Raw genomic sequence first — 23138 nt, 5'->3', positions numbered from 1 at the left:
TGCTTTGTACAAAAAAAAAAAAAAAAAAAAAAAAAAATATCTAAAAAAAAAGGAAAAAAAAGAAAATATCTAATAAATAAATAAATAAATAAATAAATAAATAAATAAATAAATAAAAGTGTTCTGATTTACAGTTCCAGAGGTTTCAACCTCTAACATCTGTTGCTGTGTCCTGCAATGAGACAAAACATCAAGGTAAAAATGGGTCAAGGACACCACCCCCTAACCCACAGAATCAACTAACCTGATCTCATAGGGGCCCATAGAGACTAATCCAACAACCAGCAAGACTTCATGAGACTGACCTACGACCTCTACATATATATTAAGAGTTGTGTAGCTTGGTCTTCTTGTGGTACTCGTATCCATAGGGTCAAGGCCTGTCTCTGACTCTTGCCTGCTTTCAACCCTTTTCCTCTACTGGGTTACCTCTTTGAGCCTTTATATGAGGCAGGGGTACCTAAGTCTTACTTTAACTTCATATGCCATGTTTGCTTAATATCCGTGGTAGACCTGTCCTTGTCTGAGGATAAACAAAAGAGTATATGGGGTGGGTAGAGGGGAGGTGGATGCAGGGAGGAGAGGAGGGAGGGGAAAGTGCAGTTTGGATGTTAAAAAGAAAATTTTAGGAGAAAAAAACTATCACAGTAAGATGCTTATGGTGGAGAAAGGTACTTGTTTTTTAAAGATTACCCTCATTACACAGCCTGAGAACTAACTCTGCCATGAATCAATCCATTGTTGAGAGCTCAGTCCACACAACCCACTGCTGAACTTTGCTCCAATGGGAACGGAGCCTTAGCTCAGCTCAGGAGACTTTTTTGCCTGTCTGTCTGTGCCAGTCCACCCACTTTTCTCTGTTCAGTGGGTTCCTCCCTGGCAACCAGAAGAGATGAGGGTCACGGTGTTTGCTTTACTAGTTTTCCTTCAGCGATATCTCCTGCATTTAAAGTCGTGGTCTGATTGCATTTCTCCTCTGCTGTGTCTCAAGTATCTATCTTTCCTCTCACCTATCAGACACTGGTGAAGGAAGTAGTCTAGTAGCCTACCTGTAGTCTGTGCCTTCCCATGTCATGTCTTCCTTCCTGAAGAATCAATAGACACCATACCTTTTCTGAGGTCTATACCAACAAAATCACTATGGATTTAATATATAAAATAGGGGGTATAAATGCATTCCTTTACATTTGTCAAGTGCCAGCCTTGTATAAACATCATATGTATAAACCATACCTCACATGTATAAACAAATAGGATATAAGCTTTATGACAACAAATATTTGAGTAACCTCACATGTGGCCATTGCTAAATCTCAGTGGTTGATTTTCTTAAAATATGTGATGTGTTCCCCATAAAAGTCCTGTGTAATACTTAGACCAATGAAATATATTGCAAAACATCCCATCTATCAAATACCTGTCATCCTACTGGGCCAGACAAAGTAATAATTACAGTTGCATGTATCAGCAGAGAGTAGGTGAAACTGCTCCAAGCAATTAACTTATTTATAGCTTCTTGTTTGACTACAAAATTGGCTAAAGAAACTCACATCATGAAACTGAAGAAAGAATTGGGTGCGTAAAAAAGGTAGCTACAGCAGAACCCTGTCTGCTTAGCTATTGACGGGGAGAATTTGGCAGCCCTACACAGAAGAGTTCAGCAGCAGCAGAGAGCAGAGGTTAAAATTGACTTTACCAGGGTTCTGTGAGAAGGGGTTGGGGAGGATTGGGGTAAAGGTACTGAGTCTATCATTTGACTTCTGGGTTTAGATAATCAAATTGAAGTGATTTCTGTTGTTTCTTAGGAAGGGTCCACCAATAGAGAAGTCTACTGAGAACTTATTAGAAAAAAAAAGTCCCTCAGATAAAGTATAAAGTATAGGAAATATATGAAATTCATCCAAGTTTATAAAAAGGCAAGAAAAAATAGAAGACATGTGTAAACAGAGACTCAGAGGACTAGGGGAATCTAGTATGGGTAAGGTGGCTCTGAGGGATAGGAGGGGAGGGACCAGATCGTTACATGGAAAGAGCAATATGTAAAGAAAAGTAACTATGGTGTTGGCAGGGGAAGGAATGAACAAACTCAGGCAAGCAACAGTTGGGAGCTTCAGGGTCAGGATGGAAGATTATTAAAAGTGAAGATATTTGTATATGAAAGTCTAAAGAGGCAGAGCCAGTGATCCCCTCCCCGCTCCAGAAACAGCTTGACAACCTAGACATCTCTCACAACCAGGTTCACAAGTGAGACATCCCTGCACCAATACCTGGCCTAACTGGGACCCTTACTGGGTCCAGTAGATGCAGGACCCATCTGCCCTGCCAGAGACACTTTATCCTTCCAGTCCACAGCTGTGCTTTCTCAGGGGTAGACCAGGTGTTCCAACCCCCCTCCTCCATGCCCACACCCAAAGACAGCTCTACTCCTAGGTCTGTCATAACCACATTCAAAGAGACAAGCTGACTCAAGGATAACCATCATAACCGGGCTCACAGGAGGGGCAGGATATAGTCAGAGATAGCAAGATAAGTTAAAACTAGTAGAAGTTATAAAACAAATGGATTTAACAGATATCTATAGAACACTTCACCCTAAAACAGAAGAATATACCTTCTTCAGCATCTTAGAGTACCTTCTCCAAAATTGACCTTATAACTAGACACAAAACAATCCTCAACAGATACAAGAAGATTCAATTAACCCCATGCATTCTACCAGATCACCCCAGAGTAAGATTGGTCTTCAATAACAACAAAAATAACAGAAAACACACATATTCATGGAAACTGAAAAATTCTCTATTCAATGATAACTTGCTCAAGGAAGAATTAAAGACTTTCTGGAATTTAACAACAATGAAGTCAGAGTATACCCAAACTTACAGAACACAATGAAAGCATGCTAAGAGGAAAATTCACAGCATTGAGTACCTTCATAAAGAAATTAGCAAGAGCTTGTATTATCATCTGAACAGCACATCTGAATGCTCTAGAACAGAAAGAAGCAAATCCACCCAAGAGGAGTAGATGCAGGAAATAATCAAACTCAGGACTGAAGTTCATCAAGTAGAAATAAAGAGAACTATACAAAAAAATCTGCAAAACTAAGAGCCAGTTCTTTGAGAAAATCACCAACATAGATAAACACTTAGCCAAACTAAATAAAGAGCACAGAGACAGTATCCAAATTAACAAATCAGAAATGAAAAGAGAGACATAACAACAAAAAATTGAGGAAATTCAAAAAAATTATCAGATCCTACTACAAAAGCCTATACTCAACAAAACTAGAAAATCTAGATGAAATGGACAATGTTTTAGGTACAAAACATAAATCAGGTTTTGTTAGGTACCAAACATAAATCAGGACCACATAAACTATGTAAACAGTCCCATAGCCTCTAAGGAAATAGATGCAATCATTAAAAGTCTCCCAATCAAGAGCCTGGGAAGGGCACCCTAGGGCAGAGGTGGATGCCCCAGCGCTGTAGAGAGAAAGTGACCTAGCCACCCTCTGTTGTCAGCCAGGAACGAGGACACAGCACCCAGTGCCCAAGGACTGTGGTCCATCTACCACCAACTCATGGATAAAGTGGAGTTGTTGCTGCCAAAGAAATTGAAGCCGCTATACAACCACCTGGCAGGAATTCATAAGTGCTGGATTAGCTGACATGGCCAGAGCTGCAGAGAAACTCAGCACAGCTCAGTCCACTGTGCTGACAGGGTTTATTTGGTCAAGATACTCACTTGTAATTATACCAAAAAATTGGAGTTTGTTTGATGTTAATTTCTTTGTTGGGTCAGCAGGAGGCTCTCAGCTGTTTTGGATTTGGGGATATAATCAAGAACTCAAATCTAAAGGAATCCAGTAAGAGAGTTCATGATCACCTAATCATTCTAGATGTAGAGAGCAACATTGGAACCTAGTGTATTTGATTACCGATAAGGTGGTGCTAACTATTCTAATAACATTCGAAAAGAAGGAAAACAACATCTAACTGTAATTAAAAGCTAGCACTTAACTTCACAAAAAATAAAGCAAACTTTTAGTACCAGTCTGTCTTTACATATGCCTCAAGGGACTTGCTTGTGGATGGCACCAACCTTGGTTTTTACCATTTGTCCATAATAAACCGTACTTGGTCATACAAAAAAAAAAAAAAAAAAAAAAATGGCTCCCAATCACAAAAGCCCAAGGCCAGATGATTTTAGTGTAGAATTCTGTAGGACATACAAAGAAGGTCTAATACCAATACTTCTCAAACTATTTCACAAAATAGAAACCGAAAGAATACTACCTAATTCATTCTATGAAGCTACAGTTACCCTGATACCTAAACCACACAAAGATCCAACAGAGAAAGAGAAATTTAGACCAATTTTACCTATGAATATTGATGCAAAAGTACTCAATAAAATTCTCACAAACTGAATCCAAGAACACATCAAAACAATCACTCAAAATGATCAAGTTGGGCTTCATCCCAGGAATGCAGGAATGGTTCAATATATAGAAATCCATCAACGTAATCCACTATATAAACAAACTCAAAGGAAAAAAAAATCAAATGATCAACTTATTAGATGCTGAAAAATCCTTTGAAAAAATACAGCACCCCTTCATGTTAAAAGTCTTGGAAATATCAGGAATTCAAGGAACATTCCTAAACATAATAAAAGCAATTTACAGCAAAACAACAGCCAACATCAACTTAAATGGAAAGCACTGAAGCAATCCCACTAAAAGCAGGGATAAGACAAGGCTTCCTACTCTTTCCTTAATTATTCAATATAGTAGTCAAAGCTCTAGCTAGAGCAACTAGACAACAAAAGGAGTTCAAAGGGATGCAAGTCAGAAAGGAGGAAATCAAGGTATCACTGTTTGCAGATGATATGATAGTACACATAAGCACCTCCAAAATTTCCACCAGTGAACACCAACCAGATTAGCAAAGTGGCTGAGTATAAAATTAATTCAAACAAATGAGTAGCATTCCTCTACACAAAAGATAAACAGACTGAAAAAGAAATTAGGAAAACACCTTTCACAATAGTCACAAATAATATAAAATATCTTGGGATAACTCTAACCAAGGAAGCGAAGATCTGTATGACAAGAACTTCAAGTCTGTCTAGAAAGAAATCAAAGAAGACCTAGAAGATGGAAAGATCTCCCATGCTCATGAATCTGTAGGATTAACATAGTAAAAATGGCCATCCTACCAAAACCAGTTTACAGATTCAATTCAACTCCCATTAAAATTCCAGCTCATTTCTTCACAGACATAGAAAGAGAACTTCATATGGATTAACAAAAAACCCAGAATAGCTAAAACAATTCTCAACAGTAAACAATACTTGTGGGGGAATCACCATCCCTGACTGCAAGCTGTACTACAGAGCAATAGTGATAAAAACTGAATGGTATTGGTACAGAGACAGACAGGTAGATCAGTGGAATAGAACTGAAGAGCAAGAAATAAACACACATACCTATGATCACTTGATATTTGACAAAGAAGCCAAACCATCCAGTGGAAAAAGACAGCATTTTCAACAAATGGTGCTGGCTCTACTGGCAGTCTGCATGTAGAAGAATGCAAATTGATCCATAGTTATCACCTTGTACAAAGCTCAAATCCAAGTGAATCAAGGACTGCAACATAAAACCTGGTACACTGAATCTAATAAAAGAGAAAGTGGGAAAGAGCCTTGAACACATCATTGGCACAGGGGAAATTTTCCTGAACAGAATACCAATAGCTCAGGCTCTAGGATCAACAATTGACAAATGGGACCTCATGAAACTGAAAAACTTCTGTAAGGCAAAGGACACTGTCAATAGGACAAAATGGCAACCTACAAATTGGGAAAAAATCTTTACCAACCCTACATCTGATAGAGGGCTAATATCCAAAATATACAAAGAACTCAAGAAGTTACACTCCAGAAAACAAAAATAACCCTATTAAAAATGGGGTTCGGAGCTAAACAAAGAATTCTCAACTGAGGAATCTCACATGGCTAAGAGACACCCAATGAAATGTTCAACATCCTCAGTCATCAGGGAAATTCAAATCAAAACAACACTGAGGTTCTATCTCACACCAATCGGAATGGCTAAGATCAAAAGTTTAGGTGACAGCAGATGCTGGCAAGGATGTGTAAAAGAGGAACTCTCCTCCATTGTTGCTGGGATTGCAAACTGGTACAACCACTTTGGAAGTCAATCTGGTGGTTCCTCCCAAAACTGGAAGTAGTACTACCTGAAGACCCACCTATACCACTCCTGGGCATATACCCAAAGGATGCTCCAACATATAACAAACACACATGCTCCACTCTGCTCCTAGCAATCTGTTTTATAATAGCCAGAAGCTGCAAACAACCCAGAATGAATACAGAAATTGTGGTACATTTACATTATGGAATACTACTCAGCTATTAAAAATGACTTCACAAACTGTGTAGGCTAATCAATGGAACAAAAAAATATCATCCCGAGTGTGGTAACTCAGACCCAAAAGATATATATGGTAGCCCACAATCTCAGAATATCCATGATACAACATACAAACCATATGATGCTTAACAAGAAGGAAAGCCAAAGTGTGGATGCTTCAATCCCACTTAGAAAGGAGAACAAAATAATCATGGGATGCATAGGGAGGGAGGGATCTGGGAGGGAGAGGAGAGGGTGAGGAAAAAAAGAGACTCAGGATCAAGTATGAGAAGAGACAGGAGAGATGTCCAGAGGGACAGGAGAATAAATAGAAATATAAGTTACAGTGGGGAACTTGGGGAACCAGTAGAAAGTCCCAGAAGCCAAAGACATGAGAGGCTCCCAGAACCAAATGTGGATGACATTCGCCGAAATACCCAGCAATGGGGAGATAGAACCTGAAGAGAACACCTCCAGTAGATAGACGTGGCCTCCAGTTGAGGGATGGAGCCACCCACCCATCTCAAAATTTTTAACCCAGAACTGTCCCTATCTAAATGAAATGCAAGGACAAAAATGGAGCAGAGGCTAAAGGAAAGGTCATCCAGAGGCCATCCCACTGTGCAATCCATCACATCCTCAGACACCAAAACCTGAAACTACTGCTGATGCCAAGATGTGCTTACAGATAAAAGCCTTACCAGGTTGTCCTCTGAGAGTCTCTGCCAGCACATGACAAAGACAAATGCAGATACTCACAGCCAACCATTGGACTGAGCCATGGGACCCCAATGGAAGAGTTAGAGAAAGGACTGAAGGAGCTGAAGGGGATTGCAAACCCATAGGAAGAACAACCAATCGGACCCCTCAGAGCTCCCAGGAGTAAACCACCAATTAAAGAGCCTACATGGGCTGGTCCATGGCTTCTGCTACATATGTAGCAGAGGACTGCCTTAGCTGGCATCAGTGGGAGGGGAAACCCTTGGTCCTGTGGAGGCTTGATGCCCTAGAGATGGGGGATGCTAGAGGGGTGAGGCAGGAGTGGGTGGGAGGGTGGGTGAAGGAGTACCCTCTTAGAGGCAAAGAAGAGGGAGGGGGGATGGGAGGTTTGTGGAAGGGAGATGGGGAAAGGAGATAGCATTTGAAATATAAATAAATAAAATGATTAATTAAAAAAAAAAAAGAAAAAATCTTTGACTGTGAGCTAGACCTAAATATGTCAGAGAAGTCACAATCTCCCCTCAACCTCTAAATAACAGTTATCTCTAGATAAAGTCTGTAACAAATACTTCCATATACTTCCATATACTTGGCCTTTGATGTATAACCAGACTGTTTTACTATTACAAAGATTAACTTTGATGATGGTGACAATTGCCATGGTCTCTAATGTATATACATGTGATACAAAAAGAGGAAGACTCTTCAAAATATTCACATCTTTGTTATTCTACCTTTTGAAGAACTGAGTGGGTCTCTGTGAAGTATGCTCATAAAGTCTTAGGAACCCCATGGATGCCAGTGTTGATCCCTTCTTGTACAGAATTACAGAAAAGATTCAGTTAATATAAACATGTTTAGTACTGAAAAACAGTATCTATCTAATCATTCTTTAATCATGAACATGTATGAATTCCAAATAGGAGAAACAGAGAGAGAGAGACAGAGAGAGACAGGGAGAGAGAGAGAGAGAGTCCTAAATATAGAAATATAATCTTCTGAGTCTGAACAATTTATCCCTATAACCAAAATATAAGTGTGTTCTTCACTCTTCAAAGAAACCTGTCCTTGAAGAAGACAGGGCCTATTACAGAATACCACAATGGATCAAAATGTGTTGAAGGGATTTTACTTCATCTTCTGGCATCTCTCAGCTCCAAACTTTTATGTGGTACAAAGACAGACACTGTGGAGGTTTAAAGAAAGAGGCTACATGGGTTTGAAAGTACTAGACAGAACTTGAGGTAGCAAAAGGTGTCCGTCCTTCAGTAGGAGGGAAGTAGAACCTCAGAGGAGACATTGGCCTCCTTGAGAGAGGTCTCTCCCTCTGCTACTAGAGGATGTGCCTGCTCACCAACATAGTCAAGATAGAGAAACTAAGGCTCAGCCCTTTTTACATTTCTGGCCTTGTAATTTCATCTACAAGTAAAGGAGCTGCAGTCAGCATGGACTCTGAAGTTCTGCTTTCACATTCCGTAATTGTGCAAACTTCCCATCAAGCACGGTACCAGCAAATCCTGAGCAAAAGAGAAGGCACAGATATCCTGCATAAAGGTGGGAATGTTAGAAAGTGACTGGGGTGAAATTGTAGAAGTTGTTTCTAGCAGATCCTGTTGTGGAGATTGTAAAACATCGCTGTGCACTCCAGGAGTCCCTGGAGATAGGAAAGATGAGGGGCAGGGCTTTTCCTCCAGCATTCAGGCATGGCCTTCTGCTCTTATTCTGTGGAGTCCTTGGTTTCCGTCCCTGCACAGCAAGTACAGGATACTCAGTAGGAACAATGTAGAAATATTTACTTTTGATAAGTTGGCTTTAAGAGATCTACGGACTTAACCAAAAGTGGAATTTAATTAACACATTCTTGATAGTTGTTCACCCAATATATTTCAGTATTCTTAATAGTTATTCTATGATTGTAATGCTGAGACTATTTTCTCTGAATTAATAGGGTGTCAATAACCACATTCTAAAGCCAGGCATGCAGGAGGGAGAGGGAAACAGGGCGGGACTTAGGGGGAGGGTCGGAGAAAGAGTAGGAACTCCAGAGCAAACATTTGAACAGATCCAATGCTGCTCAGTTGGGTAAGGAATGCTCTCCTTGAGTCTGCCCATTGTCACTTGAGTGGGTGGTAGCGTCAGAGGTCATGCCAGGACATTTGGGAAGCCATATTTAAACGTGTTCTTCTTCCTCATTCTCCTGTTAAAATTACTTCAGAAACAGTCCTTTTAATTCTGTAGATAGAAGAAATAACAAACGGAAGAGCTTGTGAGACCTGTGTGTAGTTTATGAAAGTGTTATTTCTTATTAGAAATACTGGCAGGAAGATATTCTGAGGATATTCTGAGAAATCAAAGAGTTACCTAACGAAAACATAGGAGCTTTCTTTTAAAGCAGAAACTGTTCAGAGGGCCTGTCATAGCCCACTCAATTTTCTCCTCTACAGAAAAATTTCCCACATGCTCTCCAGAGATGCAGTGGTTTGAGAACTTCTAGAGGAATATATGCCATTTTGATGTTTTCCTCCTTTGTCGTTTTTTTTCTCCCCAATCTGTCTATATATCCCCAGCTCAAATAAATGCAGTTTCATCCGTCTCACATTCTTTGTCTAGAGCCAACTTCTGGAAAGGCAGAAAACCACCAACCACATGCACATTTAATCACACACACACACACACACACACACACACACAGAGAGAGAGAGAGAGAGAGAGAGAGAGAGAGAGAGAGAGAGAGAGAGAGAGAGAGAGGTACACTAAAGAATCTACCTTCCATGAACACCAGACTCCTACAACAGGAACTAAAAGCTCAAGACAAGTGACCTTCTATGACAAATTTCCCAAACTGGGCCCAAAAATAACCCTCCTGCGCATAAAACACCAATCCAATGCAAAAAACCCTTACCATCTGGATATTGTCAGGTTCTTGCAAGTACATAAAAGAAGGCTGTTTTTATACTTTGATTTATTTTTCTTTCACCAAATATGCTCCGTTTCTTCCCCACTGTGTGTATTGTGTCTAGAAAACACATATTTGGCCCTCCCTAGCCACAGAGTCTTAGAAGAACTACACAAGTACTGTATTCTTGGATTCCACCTATCTGCTTCCCAAATAAAACAAGCAGCATTCGCTATTATAATTGATAGGCTCTCAAATTTTGACAATATATGATTCCAAACTAGTTGTTCTCATGTAAATCAAAGCCATAGTGCCTGTACCCAGTTTAGCATATATTTTGATACAGAATGTTGACACCTCAAGAAACTGAATCGACTCTAACTCAGAATGGTGCCCAGTACCCTTGTCTAGAGATGTTCCTGATAAAATGCTGTTCTGGCAGCCAGCCTTTCCAAGTCCCCAAGTGCAGAGGCAGCTCTGAGAGCATCCCTTGCACACAATCCCAGCACAGCTGCTCTTGTTTCCCGAATAATGGAAAGAGCAGAAACACATCTGTTTCTACACTTTGCTGTTGACAGCTCACCAAAAAGTATGCATCCAACAGTTTTACCCAAATAGACACAGACATGTTCGGTCCAAAACAGAGAGAGGCTGTATGTGTCGGTTTGGTTTTATGTTTGTACAAGACGTTCAAGTATTGTATTTGATGTTATCCCTGGGTCAAATCCTTGTCACCTCTGGCACTGCTCTGAATGAGGCCCTAGTGTGCCTGCAGGAGTGTCACTCCAGTCTGCTGAAGTTCATGATTTTTACAATGCCAGAATGAGACAGTTAATTAATAATGCATGATTTCAGGTAGTTAATAAATAATAATGAATTGTGTAATATATATACATAGCTCAGTCTTCAAAGCAGAGAAAGACAAAGAAATATAAATGTGTGTCGTGAATATATGATGAAATAGCTAAGAGCAAAGAGCTGTTCGTGTTTTTGTTACTAGTTTGTGTGTTTTCATTACATTTTAAATTCTTTGTCTTTTAGAATAAAGTCAGGCTGAAATGATGATATTTCTCCTTTTGAAATTAACACATATCAGCTGAACTTGCATATGAGGTAACAGTATTCTAGTTTGACATGCACAGTCTACATCTAAAAATCAAATAAGTGGTGTTTAGCATTTCTAGTTTCTCAAATATTTCCAGTTCTACATTATCAGAACCTTCAAATTCTTGCTTTGGTAATAATTTGTGTTTGGTTTAGTAGGTGAATGCTTTTTGTCTGAGACAATGCAGCATACATTATGATTTCTATCACTTGTCATAGTTAGAGAAAGCATGGTGCTGTGTGGCACAGGAAATTCTGTAGACTTCAAAGACAAGATGTTTTCAAAGGTCTTCGGCGGACTTCCAGTGACCATAACAGGTGAACGTGAGGTGAGGAGCTGTGATCAATTGGCGAGGTTTGGGAGGAGAACAAAAGAAATCTAGAAGGTGGCTGGCTTTCATCTTGGAGTTTGTTTCAACCATACCAAATAGACATTGAAAATAAATCATCACACACTGTTTAATAATGATTATGTTATTATTAGCAGTATTTAAAATAAGAGAATAAACATGTTTTAAATCCACCCACCTATGCTACTAAAATGCTATTAGTCTTCACAATGGAATCTTCTGGGTGACATCTTTTGTCTTGTTATTGCTTCTAAGATATTCCATCTCACAGCAGCATCAGTTAACTGATCTTCAAAATGTGAAATACCCACAATCTTTAGTATCATTTAGGAGAAATGGAGAACATCCAGGAATCTCACCATTGTCCATATGGGACCGAGGAATGTATACAGTAGACACAGCATCCAGAGAGAAGCTTATGGTTAGAAAGAGCCCAGCTACTTTTCTGTTTATAGCAAAATATGTCAAAGTAAACAATGCTATTGTTTGGATCTAAGAAGTCCCTTAAAGGCCATGGGTTGAAGACGTTTTCTTGAATCATGGGACCACTTGAAGGTGATGTTGTCTTTAGGTGATGGGACTTACTGGGAAGACATCTAATCTTTGGCAAAATGGCACTGGAAAGCATAGTAGGACTCTGATCTTCTTCCTGTTCTCTTTGCTTTTTAGCTACCTTGTGATACTGTTTCCTACATAACATTCCCTACCATACACTTGCCTCATCACAGGCAAAGCCAATGGACACTCTTGAAGCCTTCAACCAAAATTAAGCTTTCTTCTTGGTAAACTACGGTAGTTTGTTTAAGTAATATAAAGCTAACACAGACTCCTTCATGACTAACAGATCCAATTAATCTAAACGGATGATGTAATACTATCATAGTACTGAACAGAGTTTTGTGTTAACAATGTGAAAAGAAATAATTATGGTGTTAAAGAATATTTTCAAGAAAAATAAAGGCATTTTCTTTTCTGGCACAGGCTTCAGTCTTCTATTCTCTAAGTCATATCCTCTGATTATGATTTGTCCCATATATATCTTACTGAGCATGTTGAGATAGAGCTTTACTAGAATTCTTTTAGTAAATATATATTAGCTAATAATTACTAACATTTTATAATTGTTTCCTTAATATAAAATAGCTAAGTGGCCATGCTGAGTAAAAATTGACGTTTTCTTTACTTTGTACAAACTGCAGGGATTATATTGGTTTTGCCCTCCAAATGCTTAAAATCTGAGTGTTTAAAAAAATCCCGATTTTGCATAAAATAGAGAGAATTATGCAAAAAAAATAACAGGCAGTAAAGTTGTCAACTTCCCCGGTAATGAAGGAAGTGCATAGGACAGCAGTCGTTCATTCAGTTTTTCTTGATCGTAGAAAAACAAAATGCACTGCTCCAGAAAACAAAAAGATTAAAAATGAAAGCTAAGAAAACAAACTTAAGCAATTCTTTTCCTTAAGGTTTTGGTGAATGTTTCAGCTTTCTTCTTTCTTCTCAGTTTAGCTTTGGGATTTTAATTCATAAGGAGAGGAATGGAGAGGGGGAGGGGGAACAGAAAAATAAGGAGGAAGAGGTGAAGAAGTAGGAGAGGAGAAGAAGGAGGGAGAGGAGAAGGAAGGAGAAAGAAAACTGGAGAAAGAGGAGGAGGAAGATGAGAAGGAAGAGGAGGAGGAGGATGCTGTTCTGTACAAAACATCAGATGTTGAAGCTTCTCTTCAGTCTTGTTCACACCAAGTAAGAGTTCAGAAGTATCCTTCAAGAACTGTTTTAGGTGATGACTCACTAGAAGAAAGAGCAGATCAGAAGGACCCAGACTAAGAAACAATGGTCCTGGATTCCAATTCAAGCTGCTTTGCTCCTTAGGAATTCATTTTGGCCAAGACCCTAAACTATCTAGCAAATCTTACTACAAAATATGTATTTAGTATCAATTGTTTTTTGAGTCTTACATGTGGACTTTAAACAACATTAAGAATAGAGAATGTTTTGAACAGGACATGTGTTCTGTATTTTTTTTTACTTAATTAATTAATTTATTTTATGTATATGAGTACACTGTAACTGTACTAATGGTTTTGAGCCTTCGTGTGGTTGCTGGGAATGAAGGTTGCTCACTCTGGTTGCTCTGCTCAGCCCAGCTTGATATCTAAGTACACTGTAGCTGTCTTCAGACTCACCAGAAGAGGGTAACAGATCTCATTACAGATGGCTGTGAGCCACCATGCAGTTTCTGGGATTTGAACCCAGGACCTTCAAAAGAACAGTCAGTGCTCTTAACTGCTGAGCCATCTCTCTAGCCCAAAGTGTTCTATATTTTTAGTGTTAGCAAACCTGCCAAAAATTAACTCTATACTTAAAACTGTAAACTGCAAATGAATTTTTTTCATTTACTCAGTCATAGGGAGTCCGAATGCACAATTAAAAGATGTCTAAGATGCCTCAGGAAATAAGTAATAACACAGATAAGTTCTGCCAGATATCTAAAGACTAAAAACCCCATTTTGCTCCCAGCTGAGCTGGTCCTTCTTCTAGCCCTCACTAACAGCTTTTTATCTAATCAATACATTTGCTGATGTAAACACAGGCCTGGGGACAAAGTAGTCAGTAGCAATTGGTCCTTGCTTTGTTATCCAGCCTATCTCAAAGCACTGCTCTGTAGCCTAATAGCCTCTTGTTCTTGTCACGTACTCTTATTGATGTTAATAGCTTTCCCTTTGAAGTATTCATGAAACCCTGTATCTTTACAGGACTAGATAGTTCCTTTTTTTTTTTTTAATTTTTTATTAGGTATTTAGCTCATTTACATTTCCAATGCTATACCAAAAGTCCCCCATACCCACCCACCCCCACTCCCCTACCCACCCACTCCCCCTTTTTGGCCCTGGCGTTCCCCTGTACTGGGGCATATAAATTTTGCCTGTCCAATGGGCCTCTCTTTCCAGTGATGGCCGCCTAGGCCATCTTTTGATACATATGCAGCTAGAGTCAAGAGCTCCGGGGCACTGGTTAGTTCATAATGTTGTTCCACCTATAGGGTTACAGTTCCCTTTAGCTCCTTGGGTACTTTCTCTAGCTCCTCCATTGGGAGCCCTGTGATCCATCCATTAGCTGACTGTGAGCATCCACTTCTGTGTTTGCTAGGCCCCGGCATAGTCTCACAAGAGACAGCTACATCTGGGTCCTTTCGATAAAATCTTGCTAGTGTATGCAATGGTGTCAGCGTTTGGATGCTGATTATGGGGTGGATCCCTGGATATGGCAGTCTCTACATGGTCCATCCTTTCATCTCAGCTCCAAACTTTGTCTCTGTAACTCCTTCCAAGGGTGTTTTGTTCCCACTTCTAAGGAGGGGCATAGTGTCCACACTTCAGTCTTCATTTTTCTTGAGTTTCATGTGTTTAGGAAATTGTATCTTACATCTTGGGTATCCTAGGTTTTGGGCTAATATCCACTTATCAGTGAGTACATATTGTGTGAGTTCCTTTGTGAATGTGTTACCTCACTCAGGATGATGCCCTCCAGGTCCATCCATTTGGCTAGGAATTTCATAAATTCATTCTTTTTAATAGCTGAGTAGTACTCCATTGTGTAGATGTACCACATTTTCTGTATCCATTCCTCTGTTGAGGAGCATCTGGGTTCTTTCCAGCTTCTGGCTATTATAAATAAGGCTGCTATGAACATAGTGGAGCATGTGTCCTTCTTACCAGTTGGGGCATCTTCTGGATATATGCCCAGGAGAGGTATTGCTGGATCCTCCAGTAGTACTATGTCCAATTTTCTGAGGAACCGCCAGACTGATTTCCAGAGTGGTTGTACAAGCCTGCAATCCCACCAACAATGGAGGAGTGTTCCTCTTTCTCCACATCCACGCCAGCATCTGCTGTCACCTGAATTTTTGATCTTAGCCATTCTGACTGGTGTGAGGTGGAATCTCAGGGTTGTTTTGATTTGCATTTCCCTGATGATTAAGGATGTTGAACATTTTTTCAGGTGCTTCTCTGCCATTCGGCATTCCTCAGGTGAGAATTCTTTGTTCAGTTCTGAGCCCCATTTTTTAATGGGGTTACTTGATTTTCTGGAGTCCACCTTCTTGAGTTCTTTATATATGTTGGATATTAGTCCCCTATCTGATTTAGGATAGGTAAAGATCCTTTCCCAATCTGTTGGTGGTCTTTTTGTCTTATTGACGGTGTCTTTTGCCTTGCAGAAACTTTGGAGTTTCATTAGGTCCCATTTGTCAATTCTCGATCTTACAGCACAAGCCATTGCTGTTCTGTTCAGGAATTTTTCCCCTGTGCCCATATCTTCAAGGCTTTTCCCCACTTTCTCCTCTATAAGTTTCAGTGTCTCTGGTTTTAAGTGAAGTTCCTTGATCCACTTAGATTTGACCTTAGTACAAGGAGATAAGTATGGATCAATTCGCATTCTTCTACATGATAACAACCAGTTGTGCCAGCACCAATTGTTGAAAATGCTGTCTTTCTTCCACTGGATGGTTTTAGCTCCCTTGTCGAAGATCAAGTGAACATAGGTGTGTGGGTTCATTTCTGGGTCTTCAATTCTATTCCATTGGTCTACTTGTCTGTCTCTATACCAGTACCATGCAGTTTTTATCACAATTGCTCTGTAGTAAAGCTTTAGGTCAGGCATGGTGATTCCACCAGAGGTTCTTTTATCCTTGAGAAGAGTTTTTGCTATCCTAGGTTTTTTGTTATTCCAGATGAATTTGCAAATTGCTCCTTCTAATTCGTTGAAGAATTGAGTTGGAATTTTGATAGGGATTGCATTGAATCTGTAGATTGCTTTTGGCAAGATAGCCATTTTTACAATGTTGATCCTGCCAATCCATGAGCATGGGAGATCCTTCCATCTTCTGAGATCTTCTTTGATTTCTTTCTTCAGAGACTTGAAGTTTTTATCATACAGATCTTTCACTTAAACATCTGCTCGAACATGAGTTTCACAAAAACCCTTCTGTGTCCATAATCTCTACAAGCTTGGAGTTGTGGTTCCCATTGCCGCTGACCACATCATTCCAGAACAAGTGCCACTCACCATGATCTCCTTTGTTTGTCTCTTAGGTACACAGATGAAAATAGAATCATCCTAATTCCTCTCTTTCCCCTGAAGAGTTGTAGAATCAGAGGACATGCGTGTATGCTGCTAATTTAAATAGGTGTAGAATCATGCATGTCTAGACAGATCAGTTCCCTGTCTCTTCTTCTTACTACATACATAATGGATACCTGCTTTAGGATTCTACCAGCAAGAAGACCATTACTAGATATAGCTCTTATGAACCATAACAAAATTAAAGTTACGCTTTGTTATTACATTACTAGTAACCCAACAACAACTGATTCATCACATATTCATTTTTCTTTTCATGAAAGCCTTAGTAATTGTTCTTAAAGATTTAATATATACCTACTCAAAATCTTCTTGTGGCTTCCCAACACTTGGAAGAGTCAACCTTTTATAGTTGTTTGCAAGGGCATCCCATTAATGGAACATCAGTTTCTCTCCTCAGCCTGTCCATCTTCCCATCCATAGGTCTCCTCTTTCCCAGGAGAGCCCAGTGGTTGTATTAACTTGACCATATCTCACTCGCTTTCCATGACTACTTCTTTCTCATTATGAAAGTCTAATCTCAAATGCCACCTAGTTATCCCTTCACTTTCAGAGAAGTCTTTCCCCATCACAGTTAGGTCCCATTACCTTTTGGTATTTTGTTTCACTTACTTATCAATATTTGAAATTATCTTTTTCTTTTACTTGCTTATATGTCCTGTTTCTTCTGTTAATAAGAGTGGACACATTCTTTATGCAATTCCTTTTGTCTTATGGAGTATATAGGGAAGAGTCTATCAAAACACTAAGTGATCAATACAAATATTACCACTGCCCATCTTCCTCATAAAAACATATCTTCCATGAAGAATAGATCTTGCCTTAACTTGGTGCTTTGGTACCACATACACACTATATCTGAATCCCTTATCTATATTTGAGATTATTATCTACTGGTGTTTTTTTTCCAGCTGATTTCTTCCACCAAGACTTCAAGAATTACCCTTGCTGCTTAAGGGAACTGCTTCTCCCAAAGAAATGGTGCTTACATACGGTGACAGTTAGACACTGAATAGCAATCAGAAATGCCCACTCAGTCCAATGCTTAATGGGTACTCATTAATGATTGTTGAGATATATACTTAGTTCAAGATAAGTAAATGACATGAGTTTAAAGAAGAAAATAAATGTGCTTCTGTGCCATAATCAATAATTTTTATAATTAATATTGTGAGAAAAATAGTGAGAAACTCTGTAATTTTGTAGTCTTTTGAAGGGAAGGTAATGCAGAATTTTCTTCAAAATATGTAATTGAGGAAAGAATTTAGGACTCTCATTTTAGACCAAAATATTTAATCCCTTATCTATATTTGAGATTATTATCTACTGGTGTTTTTTTCTAGCTGATTTCTTCCACCAAGACTTTAAGAATCAACCTTGCTGCTTAAGTGAACTGCTTCTCCCAAAGAAATGGTGCTTACATACGGTGACAGTTAGACACTGAAGAGCAATCAGAAATGCCCTGCTGCAGTGTGGCATTGTCTGAATACTGCCTCACACGCAGACATCTTTCTACAGATGTTCTTGCCCTTAAGTATCTATAAAAGCCTATTTCTTGGAAGTTATCTAAGAGAGTAAGGTCTCAGAATCAGTTGTGAAAAGTGAAATGTTGTTTGAATTTACTCTTGGCCATTAGGTAACATTTAGAGAGTTTCTAACAGGAAATCTCAGTGTGCAATAGTTAAAACATTCACCAGTGACAACCTGGATGGGGCACAACTGGACGAGAATATGCTAATAATGGAAATGTCCTTTGTGCCTTAGAGATTTAGAAAAAAGCTGTAATCATAAAGATCATGTGATTGTGTGGGTGTTGCCAGAAGCTACTCTGAAGTTTGGGAAAGTCATTAAGTATAGGTGGTGATTAATTGCTAATTCAAGTGAAGTCTTAAGCCATTGGCTACAGATGAAAAGACTCATTCCTGTCTTCAGAGGATCAAAGACTGGAGATCAGGTGCAAGCTTTCCACAAGGATTTTTTTTAAATGGTTGTGTTCTCTACCTTGTCTTATAAATAACGTGGGAGTAGGACATTGAAGCTGATATGAGGAAATGTGGGTCAGTGTACTTGAACATTTTCTATTTCCAGATTCTCTTAAGCCCTGGGCAACTGCAGAAGAAAACTGTCACTTGTTGGGGATGAGTGCTTAAAAACAGAAAGTCTCTGCCTCATAGAATAGAAAAATTCACTTTCTTGAACTTTCTTCCCATTTCTCTTATATCTTAAGTTCAGGAACAGAAGTGAAGTCACACCTCAAACACCTGTAAGCAAATTTTCATCTCAGAACTTGTTTCCAAACTATATTAGTCACTCTTCTTGTTTCTGTGACAAAATATTTGGTGGCAGCAATTTATGGGATGAAAGGCTTATCAGTTCAGAGGGAACATGGCAGCATAGGGAAGAACGCATCAGTACCTGGCAGTAGTAGAAGCTCATAGCAGGGTCTTATCCCATGGCAACAATCAGAAAATAGAAACAGGATTAGAAATGGGACTGAGCTGTAAACTTCATGCTGTGCCTCACACCTCAAAGGACCCACAACTTTCCAAAATAGAGTCACACTGACTGGGGACCAAGAGTCAAGTCACATGGGCCTGTAGAGAACATTGTCTGCTCCTACCATCACACAAATAAACTTGGCCTATGACCCTTATTAAATTAAGGATGATTGATTTTAATTATCATTATTGTCATTAATTTTGTCTAAGAATACCCTAAGTATGGATGTTGGGAGGAATAGATTAAACACGGTGTGTGATTATGCTAAACAATTGAGTCTTATGTTATAGATGAAATAATACAGTGCTATGAAATTGTATAATACAGATAGGTGAGTAAAAGGTATACAAAAATCAGACAATAAAGTAGATAAATAAATTAATACCATGTGAAATACTGTGTCATTTAACACTTTCATTACAAAAGTGTTGTTAAAGGGATGAGACACTAAATCTAGTTCTCTAAGAGGACGTGGGAAATGTGAAAGCAAGATCTCAAATACTATATGAAAAATGATTTCTCCCAACTCAAAGCTTTTCCCCTTTAACATGCTTAGACAAACTCCTTGGTTGTATGGTTGAAGGCCAGCAATGTATTAGAAGCTATAAATTAGCTAGGTATAGACAGAGCACTCTGAAAATAATTTGACAAATGAGACAATGGGAATTTCAAAGGGAGGAGAGAACCAAAGAAACTGAGAGCAGCAGATCAGCAGTCCCATGGAGTCTGACACAGCAAGTCTGAGTTCAGGACTGGCTCCTCGCCCTCACTACTTATGCAAATTATTCCAAGAAGTCTTCTTACTTTCTTAAACAAAGAAAATTATGGTAGGCAGAATAACTAGTGTCAAAGATGTCTATTTCTTATCATGGCTATTAGAAATATCAGTCCAACAATAGTACATTTCTGGTACATGGGATCAATTGTGGAAGGCTAACATGGCAGAGTACTGTCATTCAGTAGGGGTGTAACTTAAATAGATCACTTTAATATGTCTCAGAGTCACAGTATTTGGTTTTCAGAAGCATGATTTCAGTTATGAAAGGTGACTCAGCAGGCACTTACTGGCCAGCCTACAACCTGAGCTCTGTCCCCAGGGTCCACATGGCAAGCTGTCCTCTGATGGCCACACCACAGTGCAGTGTCATATGTGCATTCCATTCCCACAGATAAATACATGTATGAGAAAAAGTGCACATATTAAAGTTTGGACATTTTTTGCTTTTAAAATCATTTTTAAAAGGTTTTACCAAATACATTTTAGAAGCATTAAAGCTAGGCTTCATTTGCATGGAAAATGGTCTGAGTTAGAACAAATAATTTTTCTAAATGTCAAGTACATTATTTATGCAGTTCTATATAAAGAACAAATCATGGCCTTCTCCAAGGCCGGATGCAATAGTTACAGAGGAGAATCTATGTGCTTTGTAAAGTCTGTTCCCTGGACTGAATCCATTTTGCTAACAATGTGATAAAGACACTATCAGTTTCCTGTTGTTATCATTCCACGCAGACATAAAGAGGAGAAATGCTTTATTATAAATCTGTAGATTATAGTACATATGACAGAAATACAAAAATATCCTTAAGCAGAAATTTAAGTATTTAAAAGTATCTGTTAGAAAATATATTTAAATTGATTTTTTTTTAATGGAAAGCTTTAGTCAACAATGGAAGGGCCAGCTATAATGGTGCACACCTGGCATCTCAACAACTGTGAAGCAAAGGCAAGAGGATCAGAAGTTCAAGGCCACCATAGGTTACATAGCAAGTTTGAAGCCAGCCTGAGAGACCGAGGATGGATCCCAAAATAGATAATTCAACAAAGTGATTCTAAAATTATAAACTCCAATTTCAGTACCCAGGAGAGTAGAACGTGAAGAGAGCATTCTTTACTGATGCCAAAACCCTGTTGGAGAGCAAGTGCTTAGTTTTCATTATATTAAAAAATAAATAAATATTCAAGGAAATGACAGAAAGGTCAGTAGCATAGTTTTGTAGTGGTTTTCTAAATCTAGATGGATCTCATTTTAAGAATAATACTCTAATTCACATTATATCTGCTGTTCATTATATCTGCAATTCAAAGTTCTTGAATTAAGTGATAAGGATAGCAAGTAGACAGTTAAACCTTTAAAATGTCACAAAAAAAAAAAAAAAAAAGAAGAAGTCACTGGTGGTCCCTGAACTTCTGTTTGTTATTTTTACTGATCCATGAACAATGCCAGTCTTGGTGCCACTGACTCAGGATATCACCACTTTGCAGAGAGAAGAATTAAGGTTCAATGCCATGTCAGTAGCAACATCAAAACTTAGGCCACAGCCATATCCAGCCTTCTCACAATAGTCAATGAAATCATTTTCTCGAAGAATATACATGTCCTTGCTTTCCATCCACAGTTATGCATATTTTTTTCTAAATATAGTTATTTTTCACCTTTGGATTGCTATTGGAATAATGAAACACCATGACCAAAGCAAGTTAAGGAGGAAAGAGTTTATTTGGTTTCTATATCCATAATCCATGACTGAAGAAAAGTTAGGACAGAATCTTAAACAGGGCAGAAGCTAAATCAGAGGCCATGAGGGGCATTGTTTATTGAGTTGTTCCTCATGGCTTGCTCAGCCTACCTTATAGAACCCAGGACCACCAGCCTAGGAATGGGGCCACCCACAGTGGACGGGGGCCCTCCCCAGTCAATCACTAGGAAGTGTAAGTAACAGCGTTACAGCCAGATCTTATGGAGGCATTTCCTCAGATAAGGTTCCTTCCTTTCAGATAACTCTAGTTTAAACATAAGACACACCAGGAAAATTATTAAACAAATTCTCATGTTTGTTGGCTTTTCAAATATAAGTTCAAAATATATAACCATAAACTATTTAAATCTGTTTAAGTGTGAGCACAGGCAACAGGATTGGCATCCTGGGAGAGCAAAATTCTTAGCTGGGTTTCAACTGATTCAGAAACATCATTAACTGAAGTTCTGGACTCTTTCTAGTATCTCTTGGCAGCCTATTAGAAAGGCAGATAGCCAAGGATGTAATTGTGTTGGTGATGATTTCTGATTTTTATTGTTAATGGAACTCATGGTAAAGATAAGGACATCTGTTGGGAGGCTGTGTAAACACGTCACTGAGATAAGCATTTTTCATATCTGGAAAGAAGACTAAGGTGTTTCCCCAGGTACCCGACAGTAGCTCTTACAGACTAAAGTGATGGGTCTTTTCCTTTTGGGAAGATTTCCATTAAGTAGATGGTTTCTTAAGTAAAATAAAGGGATGGAAATGGAGCCCATAGCTCCTCTAGACCTTCCTTATATTACTCTTATTTTTTTGAAAATGAACAATTCCATTATTTTGTGTGCAGTCACTTTGGGCCATGAATATCTGTCTCAATAGGAGTTTTTGGTTAAACTTAAAACACTGCTTTTTCCAGTTGAGAGACAGCATCACTCAAAGGAAAAGATAGTGGGGCCACAGGGATTGAATGTACTCCGATTTTCGTTTTTCCAGATTTTGACATTGCTCATTCTGTTTCCAGAAATAAAAGGTTTCAGTGCTAAGAGTTGGAAATCTTAGACAGAAGACACATCAGAGTCAGCATTGAGACTCTTACTAAGTTGTTAATATGGAAAAGGAAAATTCAGTTCATTGACACTGAAATTATCATGTGCTTCAGATGTATGATTTTAGAAGCATTTGTCTTCTATCTTGCCTTGGGAGCATATAATTACTAAATCCATGAAAACCACATGGCCAGTTCAGTTTATATTACCTCAGTGGCTGCTTTTGAAAAAAACAATAATAATTTAGGCTTTTTACACTTGATCTAAGACCGAGAAGCTGTATAACTTAAACTCTATTACATTTGTTTGTTTACTTGTTTGTGTGCACACGAGTGCATGAATGTTCACATGAGGGCATGCATGTGCCATGGTGCAAGTGTGGCAGTCAGAAGACAGCACGCAAGATTCTGTTCTTTCCTTCC

The 23138-nt window shown here is 38.8% G+C and overlaps 1 pseudogene; it reads left to right on the top strand.

The window, feature by feature from the left end:
- The first annotated feature begins 1974 nt into the window (after positions 1-1974).
- Positions 1975-3872, top strand: Gm31931 (annotated as a pseudogene).
- The last annotated feature ends 19266 nt before the right edge of the window (positions 3873-23138 follow it).

This window comes from Mus musculus, chromosome 10 (genome assembly GCF_000001635.26).
Source record: "Mus musculus strain C57BL/6J chromosome 10, GRCm38.p6 C57BL/6J".
Classification (NCBI taxonomy): Eukaryota; Metazoa; Chordata; class Mammalia; order Rodentia; family Muridae; genus Mus; species Mus musculus.
This window is presented reverse-complemented; position numbering and strand designations above follow the sequence as displayed.